The 27955-nt window shown below is 51.7% G+C and overlaps 3 long non-coding RNA genes across 3 annotated transcripts; all 3 read right to left on the reverse strand.

The window, feature by feature from the left end:
• Nucleotides 1-3618: 3618 nt before the first annotated feature.
• Nucleotides 3619-7225, reverse strand: LOC139008272 (uncharacterized). Its single transcript, XR_011471129.1, has 4 exons — nucleotides 7165-7225; nucleotides 5631-5694; nucleotides 4168-4275; nucleotides 3619-3925 (listed from the first exon to the last, which is right to left on the reverse strand). It is a non-coding gene; the product is annotated as an uncharacterized lncRNA (long non-coding RNA).
• A 3535-nt stretch (nucleotides 7226-10760) lies between these two features.
• Nucleotides 10761-14241, reverse strand: LOC139008270 (uncharacterized). The gene is made up of 4 exons (XR_011471127.1): nucleotides 14180-14241; nucleotides 12601-12676; nucleotides 11345-11458; nucleotides 10761-11102 (listed from the first exon to the last, which is right to left on the reverse strand). It is a non-coding gene; the product is annotated as an uncharacterized lncRNA (long non-coding RNA).
• Nucleotides 14242-19667: 5426 nt separating this feature from the next.
• Nucleotides 19668-23489, reverse strand: LOC139008271 (uncharacterized). Its single transcript, XR_011471128.1, has 4 exons — nucleotides 23390-23489; nucleotides 21342-21405; nucleotides 20092-20196; nucleotides 19668-19850 (listed from the first exon to the last, which is right to left on the reverse strand). It is a non-coding gene; the product is annotated as an uncharacterized lncRNA (long non-coding RNA).
• Between the last annotated feature and the right edge of the window lie 4466 nt (nucleotides 23490-27955).

A 27955-nucleotide genomic window follows, 5' to 3' on the forward strand; every position in this document is an offset into this window, starting at 1 on the left:
GTAGAGCCTGATCCCTGGGAATCACCAGGGCAGGGCCAAGGGTAATGGCGTCTCCACATCTATTCACCTCTCCGTGACTCAGCGACTCACGTCCCCAAGTGCCAGTGAGCAGCTCAGCGAGACAGCCACTCTCACTCTCCGGCCCGTTGCAAGGCCATCCCCCTTCTCCCCGTAGGGGTCGGGGACCTCAGAATCCCACCCCAAACATGCTCAGTGGATTTGAGAGTCTGCGTCCCCTTCTGATTGAAAAAAACCACCTAGCCAGTTGCAGCCAGCCTGGTGCCAGATTCCGAACCTCCATTCTTGGAGCCTCAGCACAACCTACTCAGTCTCAATGCTCTTTTTTCTTTCCTTCCAGTTGTAGAGCTTCCACTGGGCCAGCTTTCCCATGGTTCTGAATGACAACTGTTTCGTTTATAGTTGGTAGTCTCGATGTTGTTGTGGGAGGCAGCATGCACAGGTTTGTACCTTACGCCGCCATCTCCCAAGTCCCTGAGCCATTTGAAGAGGACCCTGAGCCAGTGGGGCAAACAGAGCTTCGGGTCCAGTCCTTGTGTCCAGTCCCTGCCCCACAGTCTGCAGCCCCCATCCCGTACTCAGAATCCCCAGAGCCAACATTTTTGGCAAAGGCCCTTCCCCTGGAAGCTCACAGTGGTAGAAATGCTATCAGAAATGTAGCAGGAATGAGATAAACACTCAAAACTGGATCTGCAAGACCAATTTACCCCTGTACAGAAAAGGGTGCTCTCCCAGCTGGTGATCAAGGACAAAGCACACCCAAAGGGAAGTCTAATGGGGTTTTATTTCCTGACGCAGGGTCTGCCCTGCCCCTCACTCTGAACTCTGACTTGACTGGTCAGGGCTCAGAGCTCAGCTTCCCATTATTGTGTGATTGGCTAATTCAGAGGAAGGGGTGGGGAAAGTCAGAGCCCAAGATGGTGGCCCCCAGGGAAGCTGTAAGTACTGTGGGCCTAAATGGCAGCTGCCTAAACGGCTCTTTGACAGAAAAGATTACTTGTTTATTCTCAGAACAGCCAGAAGCCTTCAGTCCTGGGAAACTTTCTGGAGGAGGTAACACTTGGGCCTGGGAGGGCAACGACCAAGGGGCTCCCTGGGGAAGGCCAGCAGGAGGGGCCTGAGGCTCCTGGGGAAAGTCCTACAGGGGAGGACCCTCAGGGAGGGGCCCCGACACAGACAAAATAACAATCAAGCTCACCGCCCGCCACCTACCCACCCAGCACCCACCATCCCTGTGTCTGCATCTGCCCACCCAGCTAACCTTGCTGAGCATGCAGCCTGCCTGACATGTGCCTTGAGAACTACGAGAACACAGAGTTCCTGTTCAAATGCATGATTATTTCAGTTAATTGAACTAATACCCTGTAGATGGGCATTTAGTGTTTTTCTAATTTTTTATATTATGGAGTTGTGCCAACAGTATATGTACATGAATGTGTTAACATAAAAACATTCAAACCCGTAAAGAATTTTTGTGAGTTTATTTGAGCCAAACTCTACAGTTGCTGGGAAGCAGAACCTCAAGGGATTGAGATAATGCTCTGGAGAATGGCGGGTTACATCCATATTTATACATTGCAATCAAAGAAAGAGACGTAGGTGAGTTACATGAAATGCATTGGTGATAGACTAGAGAGGCGGGAGAAAGCAAAGCGCGTGTGTGGGGGAACCCCTGGGATTGGATAAAAAGTAAAATGATAGACACGTACTTAGGTGGGTGCAGGATCAATTAACATGGTAACAACGAAGGAGTTTGTGGTGTCTGTCCTGGTGCATTAGGTTGTGCCCCAAGGGCTCCAGAAAAAAGGAAGTTACAAGTGACCCAGACATTTCAAGGGTATGTTATTACAGATGCAAAGAGATAGATGGGCTCAGTTCAGGTGGTTGACCTTGTCAGTTAAGATACCAGCCTAGGATGTAGCTACCCATCATAACTGCTTTTAGTTAAAGTTTAATATCAGACCATCCTTTGTGGTTACTTTAGGTCTCTGAGTTTGCAAGACCACCATGCAGGCCTCCCCTGAGCTTGTCAGGTTAGCATGTGGCCCCTTTCATCCACAAATGTTTCTGTTGCACCTTTGAAACTCGAATTTCAAACTGGGCAGGATGCAAAGGTAGCTTCCCGGTTTCTTGTCCAGGTGGATTGGAAGAATGAAGCCACAGACAAAAGGTGGAAAAGGTGGAAATGTATTGATAAACAAGCACAGACTCCCGGGTGGGGAGGGGGAGAGAGTCCCACTAAGTCCCTTTTCTAAGGTTTATAAAGGCTGCAGTTCTTTGTGTCCCGATATCTCCTCTGATTGGTCTATAGCAGCTTCAGAGCTCAAACCCCACGTGGGTTTCCCCTCTTCTCTCCCTTTTGTTTTTCTATTCCCTTTGGCCTCCTCTTCCTTCTCTGAGTGAGTGGCTTCCTTCCCTTTACTCTGTAAATGCACACCTCCTGGCTGCTCCCTTATTCTGTAAATGTATACCTTTGGGCAGCTCCCAGCTTTGCAGCCTTGTGGTTCTCCCCATGGAACCCCTAATTCCTGAAACTTCCTAAACCTGCCTATTTTACCCCTAAAAACTGCTTTCCCCTTCAGCCTGCATGGTGCTCTGTGGCCCCTCCAGTGAGCAGCTCCCACTGTGCCTCTGGGGGGCTCTGCAGTGCAGGGCTGAAGGGTCAGGCCAGTTGAGGGGAATGCCACTTCATATTTTATCATTTTTAAGTGATGGGATTTTGACTGATTGGTCTTTTACTTTTCAGCAGGCCCCCTACCCCCAAGTATCCTAATATATAAAAAGCCAGCGGCCATCACGAAGAAAACAACTGAACGGACAACCGAACAGCAGGCTGGGTGGGGCAACAAGGCTGGCAGGAAGGGCAGTTGGGGGCGACCACGCCAGCAGGGGGCACAGTTAAGGGTGATTAGGTTGGCAGGGGGGGACAGTTGTAGGTGACATGGCAGACAGGCAGAGGCGGTTATGGGTGATCAGGCTGGAAGTAGGGGCAGTTAAGGGCGATGAGGCAGGCAGGCAGGTGAGCAGTTAGGAGCCAGTGGTCCTGGATTGTGAGAGGGATGTCCCACTGCCAGTTTAGCAAATTATGGAACCCAAGGAGAAGTTGTGGGAATCCCTGGAAAGAAATTTGTGGGTAACTGGGGACCCATTATCTGGGATTAGCATCTGAAGTCGGGGCAGATTGGTGGGACCGAACCCTGAATCTGTGGGGTCTTCAATAACTCCTGTTGGTGTCAGAATTGAGTTAAATCAGAGGAAACAAAGTCGGTGTCCACAGAGACTGGAAACAGCTTGGTGGGGAAATCCCACAGCTGGTACGGACTGTGAGTGTTGTAGAGGAGAAACAGAGGTGACTTTCCCTTTTTAGGCCCTGAGGAGGCCCCAGAAGAGCCAGCCGCCTGGGTCTGAAGGATGAATCAGGTCAGGCAGCCCTGGGGAAGGGCCAGGTGGGGGCTGATGGGGTGTGGGGAGGCCCCAGGGCTGGGTCTCAAAGGACCCAGAATCCTGGGATAAAGAGTCTGGTTCTGGAAGAGTCAGGTACACAGTATGCACTCAATCAATGTGTATTTAATTAATTTTTATTTTGCTCAAATTTGACTTTGTTCATAATCAAAATTAAACTGTAGCGTGTTGCTTCACACATTCCCCAGGAAGGTGGAGCCTTCTCCTTTTGGCCAGGGGATTGGAAAGGATTCCTGTCAATAATACAGTAGGTCCTCGGTTAAGCTGGAGGTCTGTTCCCAAGGTGCAACTTAATGCTATTTTTGCCGTAAGTCAGAAATGAAGTGAAACAGTAAAAAAAAATTAAAAGAAAGATAACAATTCCTGACATAACAATGAAATGACGTAGGTAACCCGAGGACTGCCTTTCCTGCATCTTGATTTTCTGGACCTTCTTTTCTTCGGCCTGCAAAAGAAGGTGGGCAGGTCAGACAGGGCCCGGAGCTGACAATGGGAGGAGGGTATGGGCAGTCAGTTTGGAGGGGCTGCCAGACTCCAGGCCAATGGAGGGCCCCACTACCTTCTCAGATCTGAACTGTGCCTCCCTCAAACCATCCACAGCCCTCCCTCTTACTCATACACAGCCCCCACCCCCTCCCCCAGCCAGCCCCAGACCTCCCCAGATGCTAATCCCAGGCTTGCTCTGACCTTAGTCCACCAGAGGAAGCTGATTCCTGTGAGTCCTACTGCCACCGAGCCCACGGCTAACACAAGCGCACTGGTTCCTGATGCCAATATTTTCAGACTACTTGCTCCCTATATGGAGGAAGAAAGGGGAAGGGTGACCTGTGACCCCAGGCTCACCCCGCAGGATAGAGACAATGAGGGGACTAAGGGGCTCAGGATCCCGGCTGACAGGATGGGTGGAACCAGAGGGAAGAGGAACACTCAAGATGGCCCCATCCACTGAGCTGAGTGGGAAGAATGGGCTTCAAGGCAGATGCTGGCTCTGCTCCACCCTCTGTAGTGAGCAACTGGTGGCCTCAGGATGGCCCTTGGCCCTCTGGGCGCTGCCACCTCCTAGGTCATGGGGATGGCACTCTCCAACCCCTGGGCTGGAGGGAGAAAGCAAGTGGCCAGTGGAGCTGCTCACAGGGTGAGCTAGGCACACTGTAGAGCAGTGGTTCTCAACATTCTGGTCCTTTAAATACAGTTCCTCATGTTGTGACCCAACAATAAAATTATTTTCATTGCTTCCTTATAACTGTAATGTTGCTACTGTTATGAATCATAATGTAAATATCTGATATGCAGGATGGTCTTAGGCGACCCCTGTGAAAGGGTCATTTGACCTCCAAAGGGGTCGTGACCCACTGGTTGAGAACCGCTGCTGTAGAGGGTCCTTCAGGCTCTGGGGATGTGGCCCTTCTGACTCCCCCAGCAGGGGATGGAGGCTGAGGGGTCCCTGTGTAACCGGACAATCAGGGGGTCTGTGTTGCCTGTCACTCCTTGAGCCAATTCAGTAGAGCGTTTATTCCAATGCTGCGGGCAGTGAGGTGAGCAGCAGGTCATCCCCAAACATCTGCTCTGCACCCCACCATAAGCCCGCTGCTTATATTGGGTAGAAGGACAAAGACTACATGGGGAAGTAGGCAAGGGTATGCCAAATGGGCAGTTTACAGGCTGGAGATTTGCAAAGGCCTGAGCATCTGCAAAGGCTGGGGGTCTTCAAAAGGCTGGCAATATGGGAAGGGCTCCAGGCTCTGGTTTCTACAACTAGGCTGTTAGTCTTTCCATGATAATAGGCAGCTCCCTGGTGGGGATGATGGGCTGCATTTCCAGGTGAGCTCCCAGCCAGTCAGAATGTGCCTTCTTTCATCAGAACAAAACAATCACGGTTAACAGAGCATGGTTAATGTTTCTTACAATTTTAGTTGGTCCCCAATGTTCTGTTTCTGCCCCTATACCCTGGGTCCTCTGAGAACTGCTGGCCTGTCGCTTGAGATGCCCCATCCCATGGTCCTGGGGTCTTAGCCCAGGGGGAAGCAGTGGGCCCCCTTATAGGCCCTGAGTTGTCCCGGGTGCGCCCTGTCAGTGGGGGAAATGACCAGAGTCCTGTGTTTGTCCCAGTAACTGGTGGCTGGGCATGGCCAGGGCTGGTTGAATCTCACCAGAAAGAGGGCGAATGAGGCATATTTTTCTGTGGCCATCTTCTCAAGGACTCAGAGCTCACACCTGTGGGGAGAACACCCCAAGTCACCTTCCCACACACTCCAATTCACCTAGGGCCTCTGGGATCTGCTCCTCCAAGGCGGAAGCCAGGTCCCAACCTCACAGGGATCCTGCCCTGAGGGGATCACCTGGTCAACAAGAGACCTGAGGGTTAGTGGCCCTGGACCAGGCCCATTCTCTGGGGGTGGCAGGATGGGGGTTGTCTGTGGAGTCCCAGGGCCAGGCCCCTGCAGGCCTGGGGAAGAGCTCACCGCCCCGCCACCCCCATTGCCTCTGAGCTCCCCAGCCAGCCTGGGGCTTCCCGTTGTAGGAGACATGCCTCTATGATTCATCTTCATAGAAAAGAAACAGCCTGTAGCCAGTCAGCTACTAAACATCCCAGGAACAAGCAGGATGTGGGAGGAGAGGTGGGGAGAGATTATGAGAGCTGTGCACCTGGCTGGTAGCACAGTTTCCAGGAAGATTCCCTAGACAAAGGGAGGTGGAGACAAGTAGAAAAGGCCCCAGCCAATAAAAACAACAACAACAACAACAACAACAAAAACCAATAAGAGACAATAAGACCTAGGCGACCTATGGGATAGAACGTAAACTCCATATACTCAGCCAAAGAACTGGAGGAGGGACTTTCACACAAGAGGATCAATATCGCCTGTGCCAGCTAATTCAGGTGAGCCTGCACCAATGGACACCCACCTATTGAGAAAGTTTTAAAAGTCTCCTTTTTGCTGGACTCTGTGTCTGAGTCCGTTATTTGAATTCAGACAGTGAGCCTTTCCCACACTGTCTCCTCACCCACCGTGGGAAACTGTATTTTGAGGGAGCTCCTGTGGCCACCAGCCAAGCTTTGCCCCACCTCCTGCCCATCCTCTTCAGCCCCTCCAGCTGTGCCCCCCATACCTAGAAAACCCAAGCTTGGTTCCTGTTCCCCTGAGACCCTCTCCTCTGCCCCCGGGTCTATGGGGATACTCACCAGCAGCCCCTCCCCCTTCCCTGTCCACCAGGCTATTTCCTTTGGCTGCTCAGAATTCCTGACACCCCTCCTCCCCCAGCTCACTGGTCCCAGCAGGACCCAGGGATAAGAACCCGCCATGGGACACATCTGCGGCAGACCTGAAGGGTGGTCACCTGACAGATGGTAGTGGGGTGAGGGGTGGCCCCACTGTGTTCAGAGAAAGGAGCAGCTGGGGTCTTTGACCCACTGACACTCCCTGCCCAGCTCCCCCCACACATTCCAAGGCCAGGATGTCAGCGAACCCTGGCTCTCACCCTTTGTCCTCAGTGGCCCCTTCTAGAAGGAAGATCTGATTCCTGCCTGCAAATCATGTCCCTGCTGTATCTAGGCCTCCTTGGCTGAGGACCCCATTCCCTGAGGCTGAGCCTGCCGCCCTGTTCCAACCCCCTGTTGGACTCCCACATCTTGGTGAGGCAGCTCTCCTACCCTGGAGCCCCTGCCTCTCACCCGGCTCTTACCTTGAGGATGCCAACCTCGCTCCTTCTGCTCCGGCTGGTCTGACCCAGAAACAGACTTGGGACTTTGCTTCCTGCTCTTCCCCGGTGTGTATCCAGTGGGTTCCCTGAAATCATGTGACATTTTTTCTGAGGTGAATATGATTCAATCATTTTGTTCACCTTTCACTTGCTCTGAAGAAAAAGCAGCTAACACAGAGCTTTTTGTGAGTCAACTAAGGACAACTGAGGGCGAGGGACAGAGGGAGAAAATCAATGCCTGGGCAGGCTTGCCTCATGGCCGCTAGAGGAGAAATATAGTTGATGCCCCACAGTAGGGGCAGAGCCAGGGGGTGGTGGGGACTGAGGCCAAAGATTCCATAATTCTGTGTCATTTGAAGAGGACCCTGAGCCTGTGGTGCAAACAGAGCTTCAGGTCCAGTCCCCGCCCCACAGTCTGCAGCCCCCATCCCGTACTCAGAATCCCCGAAGCCAACATTTTTGGCAAAGGCCCTTCCCTTGGAAGCTCACAGTGTTAGAAATGCTTTCAACAATGTAGCAGGAGAGGAGGAGATTGTCACGGGAGGTGGGAGGTGGGGAGGCAGGTAGGAACCAATGAGAATAATTTAAAAGTGGAAGGGTTAGAGTTTTATTATACTAAAGATTGTCCAAGCACAAAATTTAGATATTATTGAGATTAAATAAAACTGCCTAAATCTAATGAAATTTTTGGCACAAAGAAAAATAAATAAATAAATAAATAAGAAAGAAAGAAAAAGAAAAAGAAATGTAGTAGGAATGAGATAAACACTAGAAACTGGACCGGCAAGGCCATCTACCCCTGCGCAGAAGGGTGCTCTCCCAGCTGGAAATAAGGGCAAAGCACACCCAAAGGGAAGTCTGATGGGGTTTTATTTCCTGACGCGGGGTCTGCCCTGCCCCTCACTCTGAACTCTGACTTGATTGGTCAGGGCTCAGAGCTCGGCTTTCCATTATTGTGTGACTGGCTAATTCAGAGGAAGGGGTGGGGAAAGTCAGAGCCCAAGATGGTGGCCCCCAGGGGAGCTGTGTGCCCTGTGGTCCTAAATGGAGGCTGCCTAAAGGGCTCTTTGTCAGAAAAGATTACTTGTTTATTCTCAGAACAGCCAGAAGCCTTCAGTCCTGGGAGACTTTCTGGAGGAGGTAACACTTGGGCCTGGGAGGAAAACGACCAAGGGGCTCCCTGGGGAAGGCCAGCAGGAGGGCCTGAGGCTCCTGGGGAAAGTCCTGCAGGGGAGGACCCTCAGGGAGGGCCCCTGACACAGACAAAATAACAACCAAGCCCGCCACCTACCCACCCCCACCCAGCACCCACCATCCCTGTGTCTCTGCATCTGCCCACCCAGCTAACCTTGCTGAGCATGCAGCCTGCCTGACATGTGCCTTGAGAATCACGAGAATACAGAGTTCCTGTTCGAATGCATGATTATTTCAGTTAATTGAACTAATATCCTAGATGGGCATTTAGTTTTTTTCTACTTTTTTGTATTATGAAGTTGTGCCAACAGTATATGTACATGAATGTGTTAACATAAAATCATTCAAACCCGTAAAGAATTTTTGTGAGTTTATTTGAGCCAAACTCTACAATTGCTGGGAAGCAGAACCTCAAGGGATTGAGATAATGCTCTGGAGATTGTAGGTTACATCTCTATTTATACATTGCAATCAAAGAAAGAGACATCGGTGAGTTACATGAAATGCACTGGTGATAGACTAGAGAGGCGGGAGAAAGCAAAGTGTGTGTGTGTGGGGGGGGAACCCCTGGGATTGGATAAAAAGTAAAATGATAGACACGTACTTAGGTGGGTGCAGGATCAATTAACATGATAACAATGAAGGAGTTGTGGTGTCTGTCCTGGCACATTAGGTTGTGCCCCAGGGGCTCCAGAAAAAGGGAAGTTACAAGTTACCCAGACATTTCAAGGGTATGTTATTACAGATGCAAAGAGACAGATAGGCTCAGTTAAGGTAAAGGTTGACCTTGTCAGTGAAGATACCAGCCTAGGGTATAAAAACCGCCATAACTGCTCTTAGTTAAAGTTTAATTTCAGACCATCCTTTCTGGTTACTTTAGGTCTCTGAGTCTGCGAGACCACCATGCAGGCCTCCCCTGAGCTTGTCAGGTTAGCTTGTGGCCCCTTTCATCCACAAATGTTTCTGTTGCACCTTTGAAATTCGAATTTCAAACTGGGCAGGATGCAAAGGTAGCTTCCTGGGTTCTTGCCCAGGTGAATTGGAAGAATGAAGCCACAGACAAAAGGTGGAAAAGGTGGAAATGTATTGATAAACAAGCACAGACTCCCGGGTGGGGAGGGGGAGAGAGTCCCACTAAGTCCCTTTTCTAAGGTTTATAAAGGCTGCAGGTCTTTGTGTCCTGATATCCCCTCTGATTGGTCTATAGCAGCTTTAGAGCTCAAACCCCACGTGGGTTTCCCTCTTCTCTCCCTTGTGTTTTTCTATTCCCTTTAGACTCCTCTTCCTTCTCTGAGTGAGTGGCTTCCTTCCCTTTACTCTGTAAATGCACACCTCCTGGCTGCTCCCTTATTCTGTGAATGTATACCTTTGGGCAGCTCCCAGCTTTGCAGCCTTGTGGTTCTCCCCATGGAACCCCTAATTCCTAAAACTTCCTAAACCTGCCTATTTTACCCCTAAAAACTGCTTTCCCCTTCAGCCTGCATGGTGCTCTGTGGCCCCTCCAGTGAGCAGCTCCCACTGTGCCTCTGGGGGGCTCTGCAGTGCAGGGCTGAAGGGTCAGGCCAGTTGAGGGGAATGCCACTTCATATTTTATCATTTTTAAGTGATGGGAGTTTGACTGATTGGTCCTTTACTTTTCAGCAGGCCCCCTGCCCCCAAGTATCCTAATATATAAAAAGCCAGGGGCTGTCACGACCGAAACAACCGGATGGAAACTGAAGAGCAGGCTGTGTGGGCGACCAGGCTGGTGAGGATGGGCAGGTGGGGGTAACCTGGCTGACAGGCAGAGGCGGTTATGGGTGATCAGGCTGGAAGTGGGGGCAGTTAAGGGCGATGAGGCAGGCAGGCAGGTGAGCAGTTAGGAGCCAGTGGTCCTGGATTGTGAGAGGGATGTCCCACTGCCAGTTTAGCAAATTATTGAACCCAAGGAGAAGTCGTGGGAATCCCTGGAAAGAAATTTGTGGGTAACCTGGGACCCATTATCTGGGATTGGCATCTGAAGTTGGGCAGATTGGTGGGACCGAACCCTTAACCTGTGGGGTCTTCAATAACTCCTGTTGGCGTCAGAATTGAGTGAAATCAGAGGAAACAAAGTCGGTGTCCCAGAGAACTGGAAACAGCTTGGTGGGGAAATCCCACAGCTGGTACGGACTGTGTGCTGTAGAGGAGAAACAGAGGTGACTTTCCCCTTTCGGGCCCTGAGGAGGCCCCAGAAGAGCCAGCGGCCCTGGGTCTGAAGGATGAATCAGGTCAGGCAGCCCTGGGGAAGGGCCAGGTGGGGGCTAATTGGGTGTGAGAGGCCCCAGGGTTGGGTCTCAAAGGACCCAGAATCCTGGGATAAAGAGTCTGGTTCTGGAAGAGTCAGGCACACGGTATGCTCTCAATCAATGTGTATTTAATTAATTTTTATTTTGCTCAAATGTTGACCTGTTTATACTTAATATCTAAGCTGTGTATAGCATGTTGCTTCACACATTCCCCAAGAAGGTGGAGCCTTCTCCTTCCGGCCAGGTGATTGGAAAGGATTCCTGTTAATAATACAGTAGGTCCTCGGGTAACCTGGGAGATCAGTTTCCATAGTTTGACATAACGCCATTTTTGTCGTCAGTCAGAAATGAAGTGAAACAGTAAAAAAAAATTAAAAGAAAGATAACAATTCCTGATGTAACCACGAAATGACGTAGGTAACCCGAGGACTGCCTTTCCTGCATCTTGTATTCCATGGCCTGCAAGAGAAGGTGGGCATGTCAGACAGGCCCGGAGCTGACAATCGGAGGAGGGTATGGGCAATCAGTTCGGAGGGGCTGCCAGACCTCCAGGCCAATGGAGGGCCCCACTACCTTCTCAGATCTGAACTGTGCCTCCCTCAAACCATCCCCAGCCCTCCCTCTTACTCATATGCAGCCCCCACCCCCACCCCCAGCCAGCCCCAGACCTCCCCAGATGCTAATCCCAGGCTTGCTCTGACCTTATTCCAGCAGAAGGCGCCAATTCCTGTGAGTCCTACTGTCACCGCACCCACGGATAGCACAAGCGCACCAGGCCCTGTTGCCCATGCTAGGCAATTCACAGTGATTGCTATCTATGTGGAGAAAGAAAGGGGAAGGGTGACCTGTGACCCCAGGCTCACCCCGCAGGATAAAGACAATGAGGGGACTATGGGGCTCAGGGTCCCGGCTGACAGGATGGGTGGAACCAGGGGGAAGAGGAACACTCAAGATGGCCCCATCCACTGAGCTGAGTGGGAAGAATGGGCTTCAAGGCAGATGCTGGCTCTGCTCCACCCTCTGTAGTGAGCAACTGGTGGCCTCAGGATGGCCCGTGGCCCTCTGGGCGCTGCCACCTCATAGGTCATGGGGATGGCACTCTCCAACCGCTGGCTGGAGGGAGAAAGCAAGTGGCCAGCGGAGCTGCTCACAGGGTGAGCTGGGCACACGGTAGAGGGTCCTTCAGGCTCTGGGGATGTGGCCCTTCTGACTCCCCAGCAGGGGATGGAGGCTGAGGGGTCCCTGTGTAACCGGACAATCAGGGGGTCCGTGCTGCTGTCACTCCTTGAGCCAATTCAGCAGAGCGTTTATTCCAATGCTGCGGGCAGTGAGGTGAGCAGCAGGTCGTCCCCAAACATCTGCTCTGTGCCCCACCATAAGCCCGCTGCTTATATTGGGTAGAAGGACAAAGACTACATGGGGAAGTAGGCAAGGGTATGCCAAATGGGCAGTTTACAGGTCATACAGGCTGGAGATTTGCAAAGGCCTGAGCATCTGCAAAGGCTGGGGGTCTTGAAAAGGCTGGTGATATGGGAAGGGCTCCAGGCTCTGGTTTCTACAACTAGGGTGTTAGTCTTTCCATGATAATAGGCAGCTCCCTGGTGGGGATGATGGGCTGCATTTCCAGGTGAGCTCCCAGCCAGGTCACAATGTGCCTTCTTTCATCAGAACAAAACAATCACGGTTAACAGAGCATGATTAATATTTCTTACAATTTTAGTTGGTCCCCAATATTCTGTTTCTGCCCCTATCACCTGGGTCCTCTGAGAACTCCTGGCCTGTAGCTTGAGATGTCCCACCCCTTGTGCCCTGGGGTCTTAGCCCAGAGGGAAGCAGTGGACCCCCTTATAGGTCCTTAGTTGTCCTGGGTGCACCCTGTCAGTGGGGGAAATGACCAGAGTCCTGTTTTTGTCCCATAACTGGTGGCTGGGCATGGCCAGGCCTGGCTGAATCTCACCATAGCGAACCCAAGCCAGGAATTACTTTCTTCCTTCCCTTTTTTCGGCATCTTCTCAAGGAATCAGAGCTCACACCTGTGGGGAGAACACCCCAAGTCACCTTCCCACACACTCCAATTCCCCTAGGGCCTCTGGACCTGCTCCTCCAAGGTGGAAGCCAGGTCCCAACCTCACAGAGATCCTGCCCCGAGGGCATCACCTGGACAAGAAGAGACCTGAGGGTTAGTGGCCCTGGACCAGGCCCATTCTCTGGGGGTGGAGGGGTGGGGGCTTGGTCTGTGGAGTCCCAGGGCCTGGCTTTGCCTTGGGCTCAGGAGTGTCTTCTGCAGGCCTGGGGGAGAGATCACCTACTGTCCCTCTCCCCATTGCCTCTGAGCTCCCCAGCCTGGCTGGGGCTTCCCATTGTAGGAGATGCATTTTTTTCATCTTCATAAGAAAGGAACAGCATGCAGCCAGTCAGTTCCTGAATTTCCCCAGAGCACGCAGGATGTGGGAGGGGAAGTGGGGAGAGATTATGAGAGGTGTGCACCTGGCTGGTAGCACCTTTTACAGGAAGATTCTGTAGACAAAATGAGGTGGAGACAAGTAGAAAAGACCCCAGCCAATTTAAAAAAACACCAAGAAAACGAAAAAAGCAATAGCAGAACATAATACATAGGCGACGTATGGGATAGAATGTAAACTCCATTTACTCAGCCAAAGAAGAACTGGAGGAGGGACTTTCACACAAGAGGATAAATATTGCCTATGCCAGCTAATTCAGGTGAGCCTGCACCAACAGACACCCACCTCTCGAGAAAGTTTTAAAAGTCTCCTTTTTGCTATACTTTGGTCTCTGAGTCCGTTATTTGAATTCAGACAGGTGAGCCTTTCCCACGCTGTCTTCTCACCCACCTTGGGAAACTGTTTTGTGAGGAAGCTCCTGTGGCCAGCAGCCCAGGCTTTGCCCCACCTCCTGCCCGTCCTCTTCAGCCCCTCCAGCTGTGCCCCCCGTACCTAGAAAACCCAGGCTTGGCTCCTGGGGCCCTGGGCCCCTCTCCTCTGCCCACCGGGTCATATGGGGATACTCACCAGCAGCCCCCTCCCCGTTCCCTGTCCACCAGGCTATTTCCTTTGGCTGCTCAGAATTCCTGACACCCCTCCTGCCCCAGCTCACTGCTCCCAGCAGGACCCATGGATAAGAACCCTCCATGGGACACATCTGGGGAGAACCTGTTGGGTGGGTGGTTATCTGACAGGTGGTAGTGGGGTGAGGGGTGGCCCCACTGGGTTCAGAGAAAGGAACAGCTGGGGTCTTTGACCCACTGACACTCCCTGCCCAACCTCCCCCCAACACATTCCAAGGCCAGGGTGTCGGGCTAACCCTGGCTCTCACCCTTTGTCCTCAGTTGCCCTTCTAGAAGGCAGATCTGATTCCTGCCTTCAAATCATGTCCCTGCTGTATCTAGGCTTCCTTGGCTGAGGACCCCATTCCCTGAGGCTGAGCCTGCCACCCTGTTCCAACCCCCTGTTGGACTCCCACATCTTGGTGAGGCAGCTCTCCTACCCTGGTCCCCCTGCCCGTCCCCTGGCTCTTACCTCGAGAAGCAGACCAACCTCTCTCCTCCTGCTGTGGCTGGTCCAGACCCAGAAACAGACTTGGGACTTTGCTTCCTGCTCTTCCCCGCTGTGTATCCAGTGGTTTCCCTGAAATCATGTGCCCTTTTTTTTGAGGTGATTATGATTCATTTTATTGATTTTGTACTTCAGAACCGCAGAACTGAGAGAGGATAAAATTCTATTGTTTGAAGTCATACAGTTGTGCCAACGTGTTACAGCAGCCCCAGGGCGCTAATACACCTATTTGGATCGTCTTTGCACAAAAATATCTGGAAGGACAAGGTCCAGTCCATCAGAAATGAGGACTGTAATTGCAAGTGTGTTGCGGGGGGGGGGGGGGGGGGGGGGCGGGGGGGGGGCGGGGGCGGGCTGTGATAGAAAGGCTGCTGTTACTTTACAGTTTACTTTTTGTATTTCTCTTCTTGTGAAATGTTTACTTTTCATCTGTTTGTTAAACTGCTCCGACCTACACATGCAAAATGAAGAAGAGTTCTTCTTGCCACTTTAACTATATTTAAGTGTACGGTGTATGATTCAGTGGCACTAGTTACATTCTGTCAGACCCAGCAGGAGCCCAGCCAGGGCTCTGGAGCTCTGTGTTGTTCCGAGTCCATATATTCTTCTAAATTCTTCCCGACTACACCAGGGGCCGGTTCAGAACTGTTGGGAACTTAGTCCAAGTTCCTCCTTTATCCTCTGCTCATTAGTTACAGGTGGTGGGTCCGAGCCCCTCTGCCTAGGGACTGGACCTTCTTAGACGCTGGGAGAAGCCATGAGAGGTTATGAGCATATTGCAGAAGCCAGTGGCCATGTAGCCGTCAGACAAAACAGTTCTTCACAGCAAAGTTCATACAGGCAGGCAGCCGGACACCGGCTGGTTAACACGTACATCTTTCCCACAAAGCAGCATTAGTCTCTGTCCTCACAGCTACTATCCGAGCAGCCGCACGCAGCCTGCTACACTCACTGCCTCACATCGTAGCGGGTAGCTAAGTAGCTAAGTTCTCTGCCTCGGCAGCTTCTCCTGTCTCCCCTGCCCAGCACCTGGCTGGTCTCTGTAGCCTCACATGGTAACTGCCTCTGAGCTTCTCTCCGAGCACACTGGCTGGCTCACATGGTAACTATATCTGAGCTCTCTCTGAGCTCTTAGCTTTACAGCAGTGGTTCTCAACTCCTTAATGCCGCGACCCTTTCATACAGTTCCTCATGTTGTAGTGACCCCCAACCATAAAACTATTTTTGTTGCTACTTCATAACTGTAATTTTGCTACTGTTATGAATTGTAATGTAAATATCTGATATGCAGGATGTATTTTCATTGTTACAAATTGAACATGATTAAAGCATAGTCATTAATCACAAAAACAATATGTAATTATATGTGTTTTTCCAGTAGTCTTAGGTGACCCCTGTGAAAGGGTCTTTTGACCCCCAAAGGGGTCTCGACCCACAGGTTGAGAACGCCTGGCTTTACAATGTGGCAGCACCAGCTCTCCCTCTGAGCTCTCTAACCTTTTCCCTTCGAGCCTACTCTTTCTCCAACTACGTGGTCAGTAACCTGTAAATTTCTCCAGAGACAAGAAGGTTAGTTGCCAACAGTGACATCAATCATTTTTTGGCTTCAGAAGGACACAGCGTACCGTGAGAAGGGCACAGGGTACTGTGTCCTTTCAGCTGTTTACGGTATCTTGGCCTCGGCGCAGGGTGGCCTTGGACATTAGGTGTACTGACAACAGGCCTCTGTACTTTAATCGGCCTTGACGATGAGGCGTCTCTGGCGTGGTTCCCACACATTCAGCGCTGTTCAACTATCACCACTATCTATTTCCAAAACGTTTCCACCACCCCAAACAGAAACTCTATTCAATATACAATCATTCTCCATTCTGCCCCCCAGCCCAGAACTACCAGATAATAAATCTGTGTTCTCGTCTTAAGCCACTAAGTGCATGCTAATTTGTTATGGCAGCAATAGGTAATTAATCTAAACCATTCACTCATCCATCCATTCATTTATGGAGCATGTGCCTTGGAACCAAACTGACACAAATCCCTGCCCTCCTGGAGAGGGAGATGGTGCCTCTGTAATGCCAAGGTGATAGGGGGAGGGGGAGAGACCAAGTTGTGAGGGAAGACAGGGAAGGGCCCAGGCAGTGCTCGATCTCTTTATTTTATGCGAAGGCAGATCCAGGATCTCATTACATCTTCCCAACGGCCCAGGAGGTAGCTATGTTGTGACTTCCATCATCTAGACAGTTCCAACGAGGTTAAATAATTGGCCCCAGGTCACACAATAAGTTGCAGAACTGGGATTTGAACTGGCACCATAATGCTTCCCTTACAGCTGCCAGGCACCTTCCTGCTAGTTTCTGCCCAGCCTGGTTGGTGAACGGCCAGGTTGCACCAAGGGGCTCTCTTGGCTGTGGCCCCATAGCTGCGCTTCTGCACAGTCCTCGATGGTCCTTGGGTGCCAGCAGCCCTGGAGTGGCCATGGCTGGTAATTTATTGTGGGTTTGCCTTTGGGGAGTGAAGCAAAGAGGGCCATTGGGGGAGTTGGCAAGGCGGTGCCCAAGAGGCCGTGGGGTGGACGATGAGAGGGTGAAGATACAGGCAGGTGGGCAGCCCTCACAGGTGCCTGAGCCGTGTGCTCATCTTGGAGTGATATCCCCCAGGCCCAGGGTCAGTCCTTGCTTTGGCAGCACAGACCCCTCAGCTTCCTCAGAGTCCCAGAGGGCTGTGGGCTGTGATGTAGCATCTACGATGCAACAAGTAATGATGGAAAGAGAAGTTCAAGGAGACACAGCCACAGAGTCAGCTGGGTGCTCCGTCTCTGTCCCCCAGGCATGCACAGCCTTGTCCTCTCAGGCCTGGGTCTCTTCCTGCCCTCAGTCCAGCCTCTACCTCCACCCCCTGTCTCCTCCCTGTGTTCCCTTTGGGGTACAGACTCCACCCTGCATCCCTTTCCTTGACTGACCCCGGCCCAACCTGAGATAGTTTTTATGTTTTTGCCTTGAACTTTGAGTGCAATAATCAAGTGTCCTATAAAGCCCCATAGCACAGCTGTTGGGGCCCAGCCTGGAGGTGACTTGGCAGCCCTGTGTCCTGCATTTTGACCTTGAGTACCCCCCAGGCTCTGTGAGCCCCTGCTATGTGCTCAGGCCTGACCTGGGCACTGGGAGGACAGCAGGGGCCGGGGGAAGGGATTCCGTGCATCTGGACGCTGGTTCAGTGTTGGCTGTTATGACTGGGACAGGCAGGAAGGGGCACCTCGGTTAAGAGAGGCAGAACATGGGAAGGGGAAGTGGCCAGACCATATGAGAGGAGAACTGACTGCAATCCCTGCAACCACTGTCCCAGGAAGCCAGGCCAGTCTCTACAGCAATTGGCCCTGTCAGTCTGAACTCTGCCGGTGACCACAGCTGCTTGATGTTTGGCCCCTGCTTCAGACTCAGGATCAACAGAGAAACCCCAGTGTGTTCCCTCACCAATCACTCAGGAGGCATGCACTTCTACTCAGCCGCACAGCCTCCAAGCAGGGTGGGCCCAAGGCCGGCCCTTGTTCCACAGGAAAGCTCCCCCGCTGCTCTGGATGCAGATGGCATCCAGAAAGCTCCCCCAGCCCTGCTCTGGATGCAGAGTCCCTTGCTATCCGGCTCATCTGGGCAGGGGGACAGGACGGTGGAGAGTGCTTGTCTACCTGGGGCTGGAGGTTGCCCTGCCTGACAGGTGCAGAGCTAGAGACCCTGAGTCAGCTGTGTCTGCATCTGGAGTGTCGGGTTTTATCCTGAGGCCAGTGTGTAAGCGTGTGTGTGTGTGTGTGTGTGTGTGTGTGTGTGTGTACCACTGGAATGTCTTATGAACTGAAAATGACAGAGGCAGTGATGGCCAGAGAAGAGGACACCAGGTGAAGGTGATGACCTTGTCCATGGTGGAGGTCCCACGCTCCCTTTCAGCTCAAGGGCACCAGGAAGGGGAAACCTTAGGAACACCATTGGATAAAATGCTAGTGGCTGGCTTTCCGGGTTGAGGGAGCCAGGAGGTGTGAGACCCCGTGACCTAAGAGAAATATCTATTTGGTCTGTGCCTGTGGCTCCTGACACAGATCTCCTAAAACCCCTGTAATTTCCCGAGTGATAGGGGCACTAAGATAATTTTTTGTTCTAACACTTGCTCTTTGGCTCTAGATCCTGACACAGTTTCTAAATCCCTTGGAATTTCTTGGGTGACAGGAATGTCTTTTGTTCTAATGTGGTAACACTGGGTGGTCTGGTCATTAGACAGACCAAGGCTTGATTAGTTCTTGGAACCTTTGCCCAGCTGGCGAGGCTCAGTTGTTGAACCTATGAACCAGGAGGTCACAACTTGATTCCCTGGAGGAAGAGAGCAGGAGGCAGCTGATGGAGGATTTATGCTCATCATGGATGTTCCTATCTCTCTGTTTCTCTGAAATCAATAAAATGTATTAAATTATATATATAAAAACTTGGAACTTTCAACTCCATTCTTCGGCTGATGATGGTGACCATGTGTTGAAACTGCCATTAACATCCTTGAACTACAGGATCTGAAGAGCATCCAGGTTGGTGAACATGTGTTGGTGCTGGGAGGGTGGCGTGCCTATAGGAGGCATGGAAGCTCTAGTCCCTTCCCCCATACCTTGCCCTATACATCACTTTCACTATTTTGTGTGTTTTTTCTAATCCTCACCTGAGGATAAGTTTTTATTGATTTTAGAGACAAAGCGAGAGAGAGAAACATCGTTGTGAGAATCATCTACATGGATTGGTTGATTCCCGTATGCATCCCAACCTGGGATGGAACTTACAACCTAGGTGTGTGCCCTGACTGGGATATGAACCCTCAGTCTTTTGGTGCATGGGGTGACGCTGCAACCAACTGAGCCACCCACCAGGGCTTGCGTCATAGCCTTTATAATAAACCAATGATCTAATAAGTGAACTATTTTCCTGGGTTTTGAGAGCCCTTCTAGCAAATTGTGGAACCCAAAGAGAAGCTGGGGGAATCCCTGCAAAGAAATTTGTGGGTAACCTGGGACCCATTATCTGGGATTGGCATCTGAAGTTGGGGCAGATTGGTGGGACCGAACCCTGAATCTGTGGGGTCTTCAATAACTCCTGTTGGTGTCAGAATTGAGGTAAATCAGAGGAAACAAAGTCGGTGTCCACAGAGACTGGAAACAGCTTGGTGGGGAAATCCCACAGCTGGTACGGACTGTGTGCTGTAGAGGAGAAACAGAGGTGACTTTCCCCTTTCGGGCCCTGAGGAGGCCCCAGAAGAGCCAGCCGCCCTGGGTCTGAAAGATGAATCAGCTCAGGCAGCCCTGGGGGAGGGCCAGGTGGGGGCTGATTGGGTGTGGGGAGGCCCCAGGGCTGGGTCTCAAGGGACCCAGAATCCTGGGATAAAGAGTCTGGTTCGGGAAGAGTCAGGCACACAGTATGCACTCAATCAATGTGTATTTAATTAATTTTTATTTTGCTCAAAAGTTGACTTTGTTCATACAAAAAATATAAACTGTGTATAGCATGTTGCTTCACACATTCCCCAGGAAGGTGGAGCCTTCTCCTTCCGGCCAGGGGATTGGAAAGGATTCCTGTCAAAGATACATTTTCTGGACTTTGTTTTCTTTGGCCTGCAAAAGAAAGTGGTCATGTCAGACAGGGCCCGGAGCTGACAATGGGAGGAGGGTATGGGCAGTCAGTTTGGAGGGGCTGCCAGACTCCAGGCCAATGGAGGGCCCCATTACCTTCTTGGATCTGAACTGTGCCTCCCTCAAACCATCCCCAACCCTCCCTCTTACTCATATGCAGCCCCCACCCCCACCCCCAGCCACTCCAGACCTCCCCAGATGCTAATCCCAGGCTTGCTCTGACCTTCGTCAAGCAGTAGATGCCGAATCCTAGGAGTCCTGCTGCTGCGCCCAACGATACCAAAAGCGCACAGGACCCCGATGCCCATATTTTCAGACCACCTACTCCCTGAGTGGAGGAAGAAAGGGGAAGGGTGACCTGTGACCCCAGGCTCACCCAACAAGATAGAGACAATGAGGGGACTAAGGGGTTCAGGGTCCCGGGCTGACAGGATGGGTGGAACCAGAGGGAAGAGGAACACTCAAGATGGCCCCATCCACTGAGCTGAGTGGGAAGAATGGGCTTCAAGGCAGATGCTGGCTCTGCTCCACCCTCTGTAGTGAGCAACTGGTGGCCTCAGGATGGCCCTTGGCCCTCTGGGCGCTGCCACCTCCTAGGTCATGGGGATGGCACTCTCCAACCCCTGGGCTGGAGGGAGAAAGCAAGTGGCCAGCGGAGCTGCTCACAGGGTGAGCTGGGCACACGGTAGAGGGTCCTTCAGGCTCTGGGGATGTGGCCCATCTGACTCCCCAGCAGGGGATGGAGGCTGAGGGGTCCCTGTGTAACTGGACAATCAGGGGGTCTGTGCTGCTGTCACTCCTTGAGCCAATTCAGCAGAGCGTTTATTCCAATACTGCTGGCAGTGAGGTGAGCAGCAGGTCGTCCCCAAACATCTGCTCTGCACCCCACCATAAGTCAGCTGCTTATATTGGGTAGAAGGACAAAGATTGCATGGGAGGTAGGCAAGGGTATGCCAAATGGGCAGTTTACAGGTCATACAGTCTAGAGATTTGCAAAGGCCTGAGCATCTGCAAAAGGCTGGGGGTCTTGAAAGGACTGGCAATATGGGAAGGGCTCCAGGCTCTGGTTTCTACAACTAGGTTGTTAATCTTTCCATGATAATAGGCAGCTCCCTGGTGGGGATGATGGGCTGCATTTCCAGGTGAGCTCCCAGCCAGGTCAGAATGTGCCTTCTTTCATCAGAACAAAACAATCACGGTTAACAGAGCATGATTAATATTTCTTACAATTTTAGTTGGTCCCCAATATTCTATTTCTGCCCCTGTCACCTAGGACCTCTGAGAACTCCTGGCCTGTTGCTTGAGATGCCCCATCCCATGTGCCCTGGGGTCTTAGCCCAGGGGGAAGCAGTGGGCCCCCTTATAGGTCCTTAGTTGTCCTGGGTGCACCCTGTCAGTGGGGGAAATGACCAGAGTCCTGTGTTTGTCTCAGTAACTGGTGACTGGGCATGGCCAGGCCTGGCTGAATCTCACCATACAGAGGACCAATGAGTGATGTTTTCCTTCCGCCATCTTCTCAAGGAATCAGAGCTCACACCTGTGGGGAGAACACCCCAAGTCACCTTCCCACACACTCCAATTCCCCTAGGGCAGTGGTCGGCAAACTCATTAGTCAACAGAGCCAAATATAAACAGTACAACGATTGAAATTCTTTTGAGACCCAGATTTTTTAAACTTAAACTATATAGGTAGGTACATTGTTATTAACATAATTAGGGTACTCCTAAGGCTTAGGAAGAGCCACGCTCAATGGGCCAAAGAGCCGCATGTGGCTCCAGGGCTGCAGTTTGCCAACCATGGCCCTAGGGCCTCTGGGATCTGCTCCTCTAAGGCAGAAGCAGGTCCCAACCTCACAGGGATCCGGCCTAGAGAGGATCACCTGGTCAACAAGAGACCTGAGGGTTAATTGCCCTGGAGCCAGGCCCATTCTCTGGGAGTGGAGGGGTGGGGCCTTGGTCTGTGGAGACCCAGGGCCAGGCTATGCCTTGGGCTCAGGAGTGTCCTCTGCAGGCCTCGGGGGAGAGCTCACCTACCCCCCACACTCCATTGCCTCTGAGCTCCCCAGCTTGGCTGGGGCTTCCCGTTGTAGGAGACATGCCTCTTTGATTTATTCATCTTCTTAGAAAAGGAACAGCATGTAGCCAGCCAGTTACTGAATTTCCCCGGAACAAGCAGGATGAGGGAAGGGAGGTGGGGAGAGATTATGAGAGCTGTGCACCTGGCTGGGAGCATGTTTTCCAGGAAGATTCTGTAGACAAAAGGAGGTGGAGACAAGTAGAAAAGACCCCAGCCAATGAAAAAACAAACAAACCCAATAGGAGACAATAAGACCTAGGGATGTATGGGATAGAATGTAAACTCCATATACTCAGCCAAAGAACTGGAGGAGGGACTTTCACACAAGAGGATAAATATCGCCTGTGCCAGCTAATTCAGCTGAGCCTGCACCAACGGACACCCACCTATCGAGAAAGTTTTAAAAGTCTCCTTTTTGCCGAAACCGGTTTGGCTCAGTGGATAGAGCGTCAGCCTGTGGACTGAAGGGTCCCGGGTTTGATTCTGGTCAAGGGCATGTACCTGGGTTGCGGGCACATCCCCGGTGGGGGATGTGCAAGAGGCAGCCGATCGATGTTTCTCTCTCATCGATGTTTCTAACTCTCTATCTCTCTCCCTTCCTCTCTGTAAAAAATCAATAAAATATATTTAAGAAAAAAAAAGTCTCCTTTTTGCCAGAGTTCTGTCTCTGAGTCCGTTATTTGAATTCAGACAGGTGAGCCTTTCCCACACTGTCTCCGCACCCACCATGGGAAACTGTATTTTGAGGGAGCTCCTGTGGCCAGCAGCCCAGGCTGTGCCCCACCTCCTGCCCATCCTCTTCAGCCCCTCCCGCTGTGCCCCCCCCCCCACCCCCCCCACCCCCCCCCCCCCCCCCCCCCGTACCTAGAAAACCCAGGCTTGTCTCCTGGGGCCCTGGGCCCCTCTCCTCTGCTCCCTGAGTCATATGGGGATACTCACCAGCAGCCCCTCCCCCTTCCCTGTCCACCAGGCTATTTCCTTTGGCTGCTCAGAATTCCTGACACCCCTCCTCCCCCAGCTCACTGCTCCCAGCAGGACCCATGGATAAGAACCTGCCATGGGACACATCTGGGGCAGACCTGAGGGGTGTGGTCACCTGACTGGTGGTAGTGGGGTGAGGGGTGGCCCCACTGGGTTCAGAGAAAGGAACAGCTGGGGTCCTTGACCCACTGACACTCCCTGCCCAACTCCCCCCACACATTCAAAGGCACACATTCCAAGGCCAGGGTGTCCGCTAACCCTGGCTCTCACCCTTTGTCCTCAGTTGCCCCTTCTAGAAGGCAGATCTGATTCCTGCCTGCAAATCATTTCTCTGCTGTATCTAGGCCTCCCTTGGCTGAAGACCCCATTCCCTGCCGCCCTGTTCCAACCCCCTGTTGTACTCCCACATCTTGGTGAGGCAGCTCTCCTACCCTGGTGCCCCTGCCCCTCACCCGGCTCTTACCTTGAGGATGCCAACCTTGCTTCTCCTGCTCTGGCTGATCTGACCCAGGAACAGACTTGGGACTTTGCTTCCTGCTCTTCCCCGGTGTGTATCCAGTGGGTTCCCTGAAATCATGTGACATTTTTCTGAGGTGATTATGGTTCATTTTATTTTGTTTTGCTTTCACTTGCTCTGAAGAAAAAGCAGTTAACACATAGCTTTTTGTGAGTCAACTAAGGACAACTGAGGGCGAGGGACAGAGGGAGAAAATCAATGCCTGGGCAGGCTTGCCTCATGGCCGCTGGAGGAGAATTATAGTTGAAGCCCCAGACAGGAGAGGCAGTGCCAGGGGGTGGTGGGGACTGAGGCCAAAGATTCCATAATTCGGAGTCATTTGAAGAGGACCCTGAGCCTGCTGTTCAAACAGAGCTTCAGGTCCAGTCCCTGCCCACAGTCTGCAGCCCCCATCCCGCACTCAGAATCCTCGGAGCCAGCATTTTTGGCAAAGGCCCTTCCCCTGGCGTGTAGGGGCGTGGGGCTCTCTTCTCCGTGTCCCTCACGGGGAAAGAGTGCTCGAACCGGTTCTTTCAAGTAGAGGCGTTTTGGGATTGAGAAATGAAAGACAGACGCAGAAATAGAAAGAAAATCTGGATCTGGGTGGGCTTCTGTCTTCTGGCGGAGAGGCAGAGAGACCCAATACCAAAGCAGCGGGTGTTTATTTTATAGTCCAAATTCTCCCAAATATTAGGAGGTTTCACCAAAACTCAACATAAGGGAGGTATTCCCGGTGCTTGACTGGATTTACATAATAAAAACCCATTCCCCCCACCTAGGCTTTGAAGAGTTGAGCTAAAGGTATTCTCACCTTTTGGCCAGAAATTCCCCCAAGGTAGGGCTATAGCCATGCCTTGGATTCAGTCAATATGACTTAAAGGAAAGCCATGGCGCCTTCCCTGGCAGGGGGCCTCCCATACCTGGAAGCTCACAGTGGTAGAAATGCTCTCAACAATGTCGAAGAAATGAGACAAGCACTCGAAACTGGATTGGCAAGGCCATCTACCCCTGCGCAGAAGGGTGCTCTGCCAGCTGGTAATCAAGGGCAAAGCACACCTAAAGGGAAGTCTGTTGGGGTTTTATTTTCTGACACGAGGTCTGCCCTGCCCCTCACTCTGAACTCTGACTTGATTGGTCAGGGCTCAGACCTCCGATTCCCATTATTGCAAGATTGGCTAATTCAGAGGAAGGGGAGGGGTAAGACAGAGCCCAAGATGATGCCCTCCAGGGGAGCTGCAAGTCAATGGAGCCTAAGTGGCGGCTGCCTAAACTTTTCTTTGGCAGAAAAGATTACTTGTTTATTCTCACAACAGCCAGAAGCCGTCAGTCCTGGGAGACTTCCTGGAGGAGATAACACTTGGGCCTGAGAGGGCAATGACAAGGGGCTCCCTGGGGAAGGCCAGCAGGAGGGGCCTGAGGCTCCTGGGGAAAGTCCGGTAGGGAGGACCCTCAGGGAGGGCCCCTGACACAGACAAAATAACAATCAAGCTCACCGCCTGCCAACTACCCACCCACCCACCCACCACCCCCCGCCCAGCACCCACCATCCCTGAGTCTCTGCATCTGCCCACCCAGCTAACCTTACTGAGCATGCAGCCTGCCTGATATGTGCCTTGAGAACCACGAGAATACAGAGTTCCTGTTCTAATGCATGATTATTTCAGTTAATTGAACTAATACCCTGTAGATGGGCATTTAGTTTTTTTCTACTTTTTTATATTATGGAGTTGTGCCAACAGTATATGTACATGAATGTGTTAACATAAAAACATTCAAACCCGTAAAGAATTTTTGTGAGTTTATTTGAGCCAAACTCTACAATTACCAGGAAGCAGAACCTCAAGGGACGGAGATAATGCTCCGGAGAATGGCGGGTTACATCCATATTTATACATTGCAATCCAAGGAAGAGACGTAGATGAGTTACATGAAATGCATTGGTGATAGACTAGAGAGGTGGGAGAAAGCAAAGCGGGGAGTCCCTGGGATTGGATTAAAAAAAATGATAGACACGTACTTAGGTGGGTGCAGGATCAATTAACTTGGTAACAATGAAGGAGTTTGTGGTGTCTCTCCTGGCCCATTAGGTTGTGAACCAAGGGGTACAGAAAAAGGGAAGTTACAAGTTACCCAGACATTTCAAGTGTATATTATTATAGATGCAAAGACAGATAGGCTCAGTTCAGGTTGACCTTGTCAGTGAAGATACCGGCCTAGGATATAGCTACCCACCATAACTGCTTTTAGTTAAAGGTTAATTTCAGACAATCCTTTGTGGTTACTTTAGGTCTCTGAGTCTGCGAGACCACCATGCAGGCCTCCCCTGAGCTTGTCAGGTTAGCATGTGGCCCCTTTCATCCACAAATGTTTCTGTTGCACCTTTGAAACTCGAATTTCAAACTGGGCAGGATGCAAAGGTGGCTTCCCGGTTTCTTGTCCAGGTGGATTGGAAGAATGAAGCCACAGACAAAAGGTGGTACAGGAAAAGGTGGAAATGTATTGAGAAACAAGCACAGACTCCCGGGTGGGGAGGGGGAGAGAGTCCCACTAAGTCCCTTTTCTAAGGTTTATAAAGGCTGCAGTTCTTTGTGTCCTGATATCCCCCCTGATTGGTCTATAGCAGCTTCAGAGCTCAAACCCCACGTGGGGTTCCCCTCTTCTCTCCCTTGTGTTTTTCTATTCCCTTTGGCCTCCTCTTCCTTCTCTGAGTGAGTGGCTTCCTTCCCTTTACTCTGTAAATGCACACCTCCTGGCTGCTCCCTTATTCTGAAATGTATACCTTTGGGCAGCTCCCAGATGTGCAGCCTCGTGGTTCTCCCCAGGGAACCTCTCACTCCTAAAACTTCCTAAACCTGCCTATTTTACCCCTAAAAACTGCTTTCCCCTTCAGCCTGCATGGTGCTCTGCGGCCCCTCCAGTGAGCAGCTCCCACTGTGCCTCTGGGGGGCTCTGCAGTGCAGGGCTGAAGGGTCCGGCCAGTTGAAGGGAATGCCACTTCATATTTTATAATTTTTAAAAAAATATATTTTATTGATTTCTTACAGAGAGGAAGGGAGAGGGATAGAGAGTCAGAAACATCGATGCGAGAGAAACATCGATCAGCTGTCTCCTGCACACCTCCTACTGGGGATGTGCCCGCAACTCAGGCACATGCCCTTGACCAGAATCAAACCTGGGACCCTTCAGTCCGCAGGCCAATGCTCTATGCACTGAGCCAAACCGGTTTCGGCCATATTTTATAATTTTTAAGTGATGGGAGTTTGACTGATAGGTCTTTTACTTTTCAGCAGGTCCCCTACCCCTGAATATCCTAATATATAAAAAGCCATGGGCTGTCACAACCGAAACAACCAGAGGGTAACTGAACAACAGGTTGTGGGGGGCGGCCAGGCCTGCAGGAGGGGCAGTTGGGGACAACCAGGCTGGGGGGCGGGGGGCAGTTGGGGACAACCAGGCTGGCAGGGGGGCAGTTGAGGGTGACTAGACTGGCTGGGGATGGGCAGTTGGGGGTAACCTGGCTGACAGGCAGAACCGGTTAGGGGTGATCAGGCTGGAAGTGGGGGCAGTTAAGGGCGATGAGGCACGCAGGCAGGTGAGCAGTTAGAAGCCTGCAGTCCTGGATTGTGAGAGGGATATCTGACTGCCAGTTTAGCAAATTATTGAACCCAAGGAAAAGTTGTGGAAATCCCTGGAAAGAAATTTGTGGGTCACCTGGGACCCATTATCTGGGATTGGCATCTGAAGTTGGGGCAGATTGGTGGGACCGAACCCTGAATCTGTGGGGTCTTCAATAACTCCTGTTGGTGTCAGAATTGAGGTAAATCAGAGGAAACAAAGTCGGTGTCCACAGAGAACTGGAAACAGCTTGGTGGGGAAATCCCACAGCTGGTACGGACTGTGAGTTGTAGAGGAGAAACAGAGCTAACGTCCACTTTTCGGGCCCTGAGGAGGCCCCAGAAGAGCCAGCGGCCCTGGGTCTGAAAGATGAATCAGGTCAGGCAGCCCTGGGGGAGGGCAAGGTGGGGGTTAATTGGGTGTGGGGAGGCCCCAGGGCTGGGTCTCAAAGGACCCAGAATCCTGGGATAAAGAGTCTGGTTCTGGAAGAGTCAGGCACACAGTATGCACTCAATCAATGTTTATTTTGCTCAAAACTTGACTTGTTTATACTCAAAATATAAACTGTGTGTAGCATGTTGCTTCACACATTCCCAAAGAAGATGAAGCCTTCTCCTTTTGGCCAGGGGATTGGAAAGGATTCCTGTCAATAATATATTTTCTGGACCTTGTTTTCTTTGTCCTGCAAAAGAAGGTGGGCGTGTCAGACAGGGACCGGAGCTGACAATGGGAGGAGGGTATGGGCAGTCAGTTTGGAGGGGCTGCCAGACTCCAGGCCAATGGAGGGCCCCACTACCTTCTTGGATCTGAACTGTGCCTCCTTCAAACCATCCCCAGCTCTCCCTCTTACTCATATGCAGCCCCCACCCCCACCCACCGCCAGCCACAGACCTCCCCAGATGCTAATCCCAGGCTTGC

This window comes from Myotis yumanensis, unplaced genomic scaffold (genome assembly GCF_028538775.1).
Source record: "Myotis yumanensis isolate MYYU_CA2020_CCGP unplaced genomic scaffold, mMyoYum1.0.hap1 SCAF_4, whole genome shotgun sequence".
Taxonomy (NCBI): domain Eukaryota; kingdom Metazoa; phylum Chordata; class Mammalia; order Chiroptera; family Vespertilionidae; genus Myotis; species Myotis yumanensis.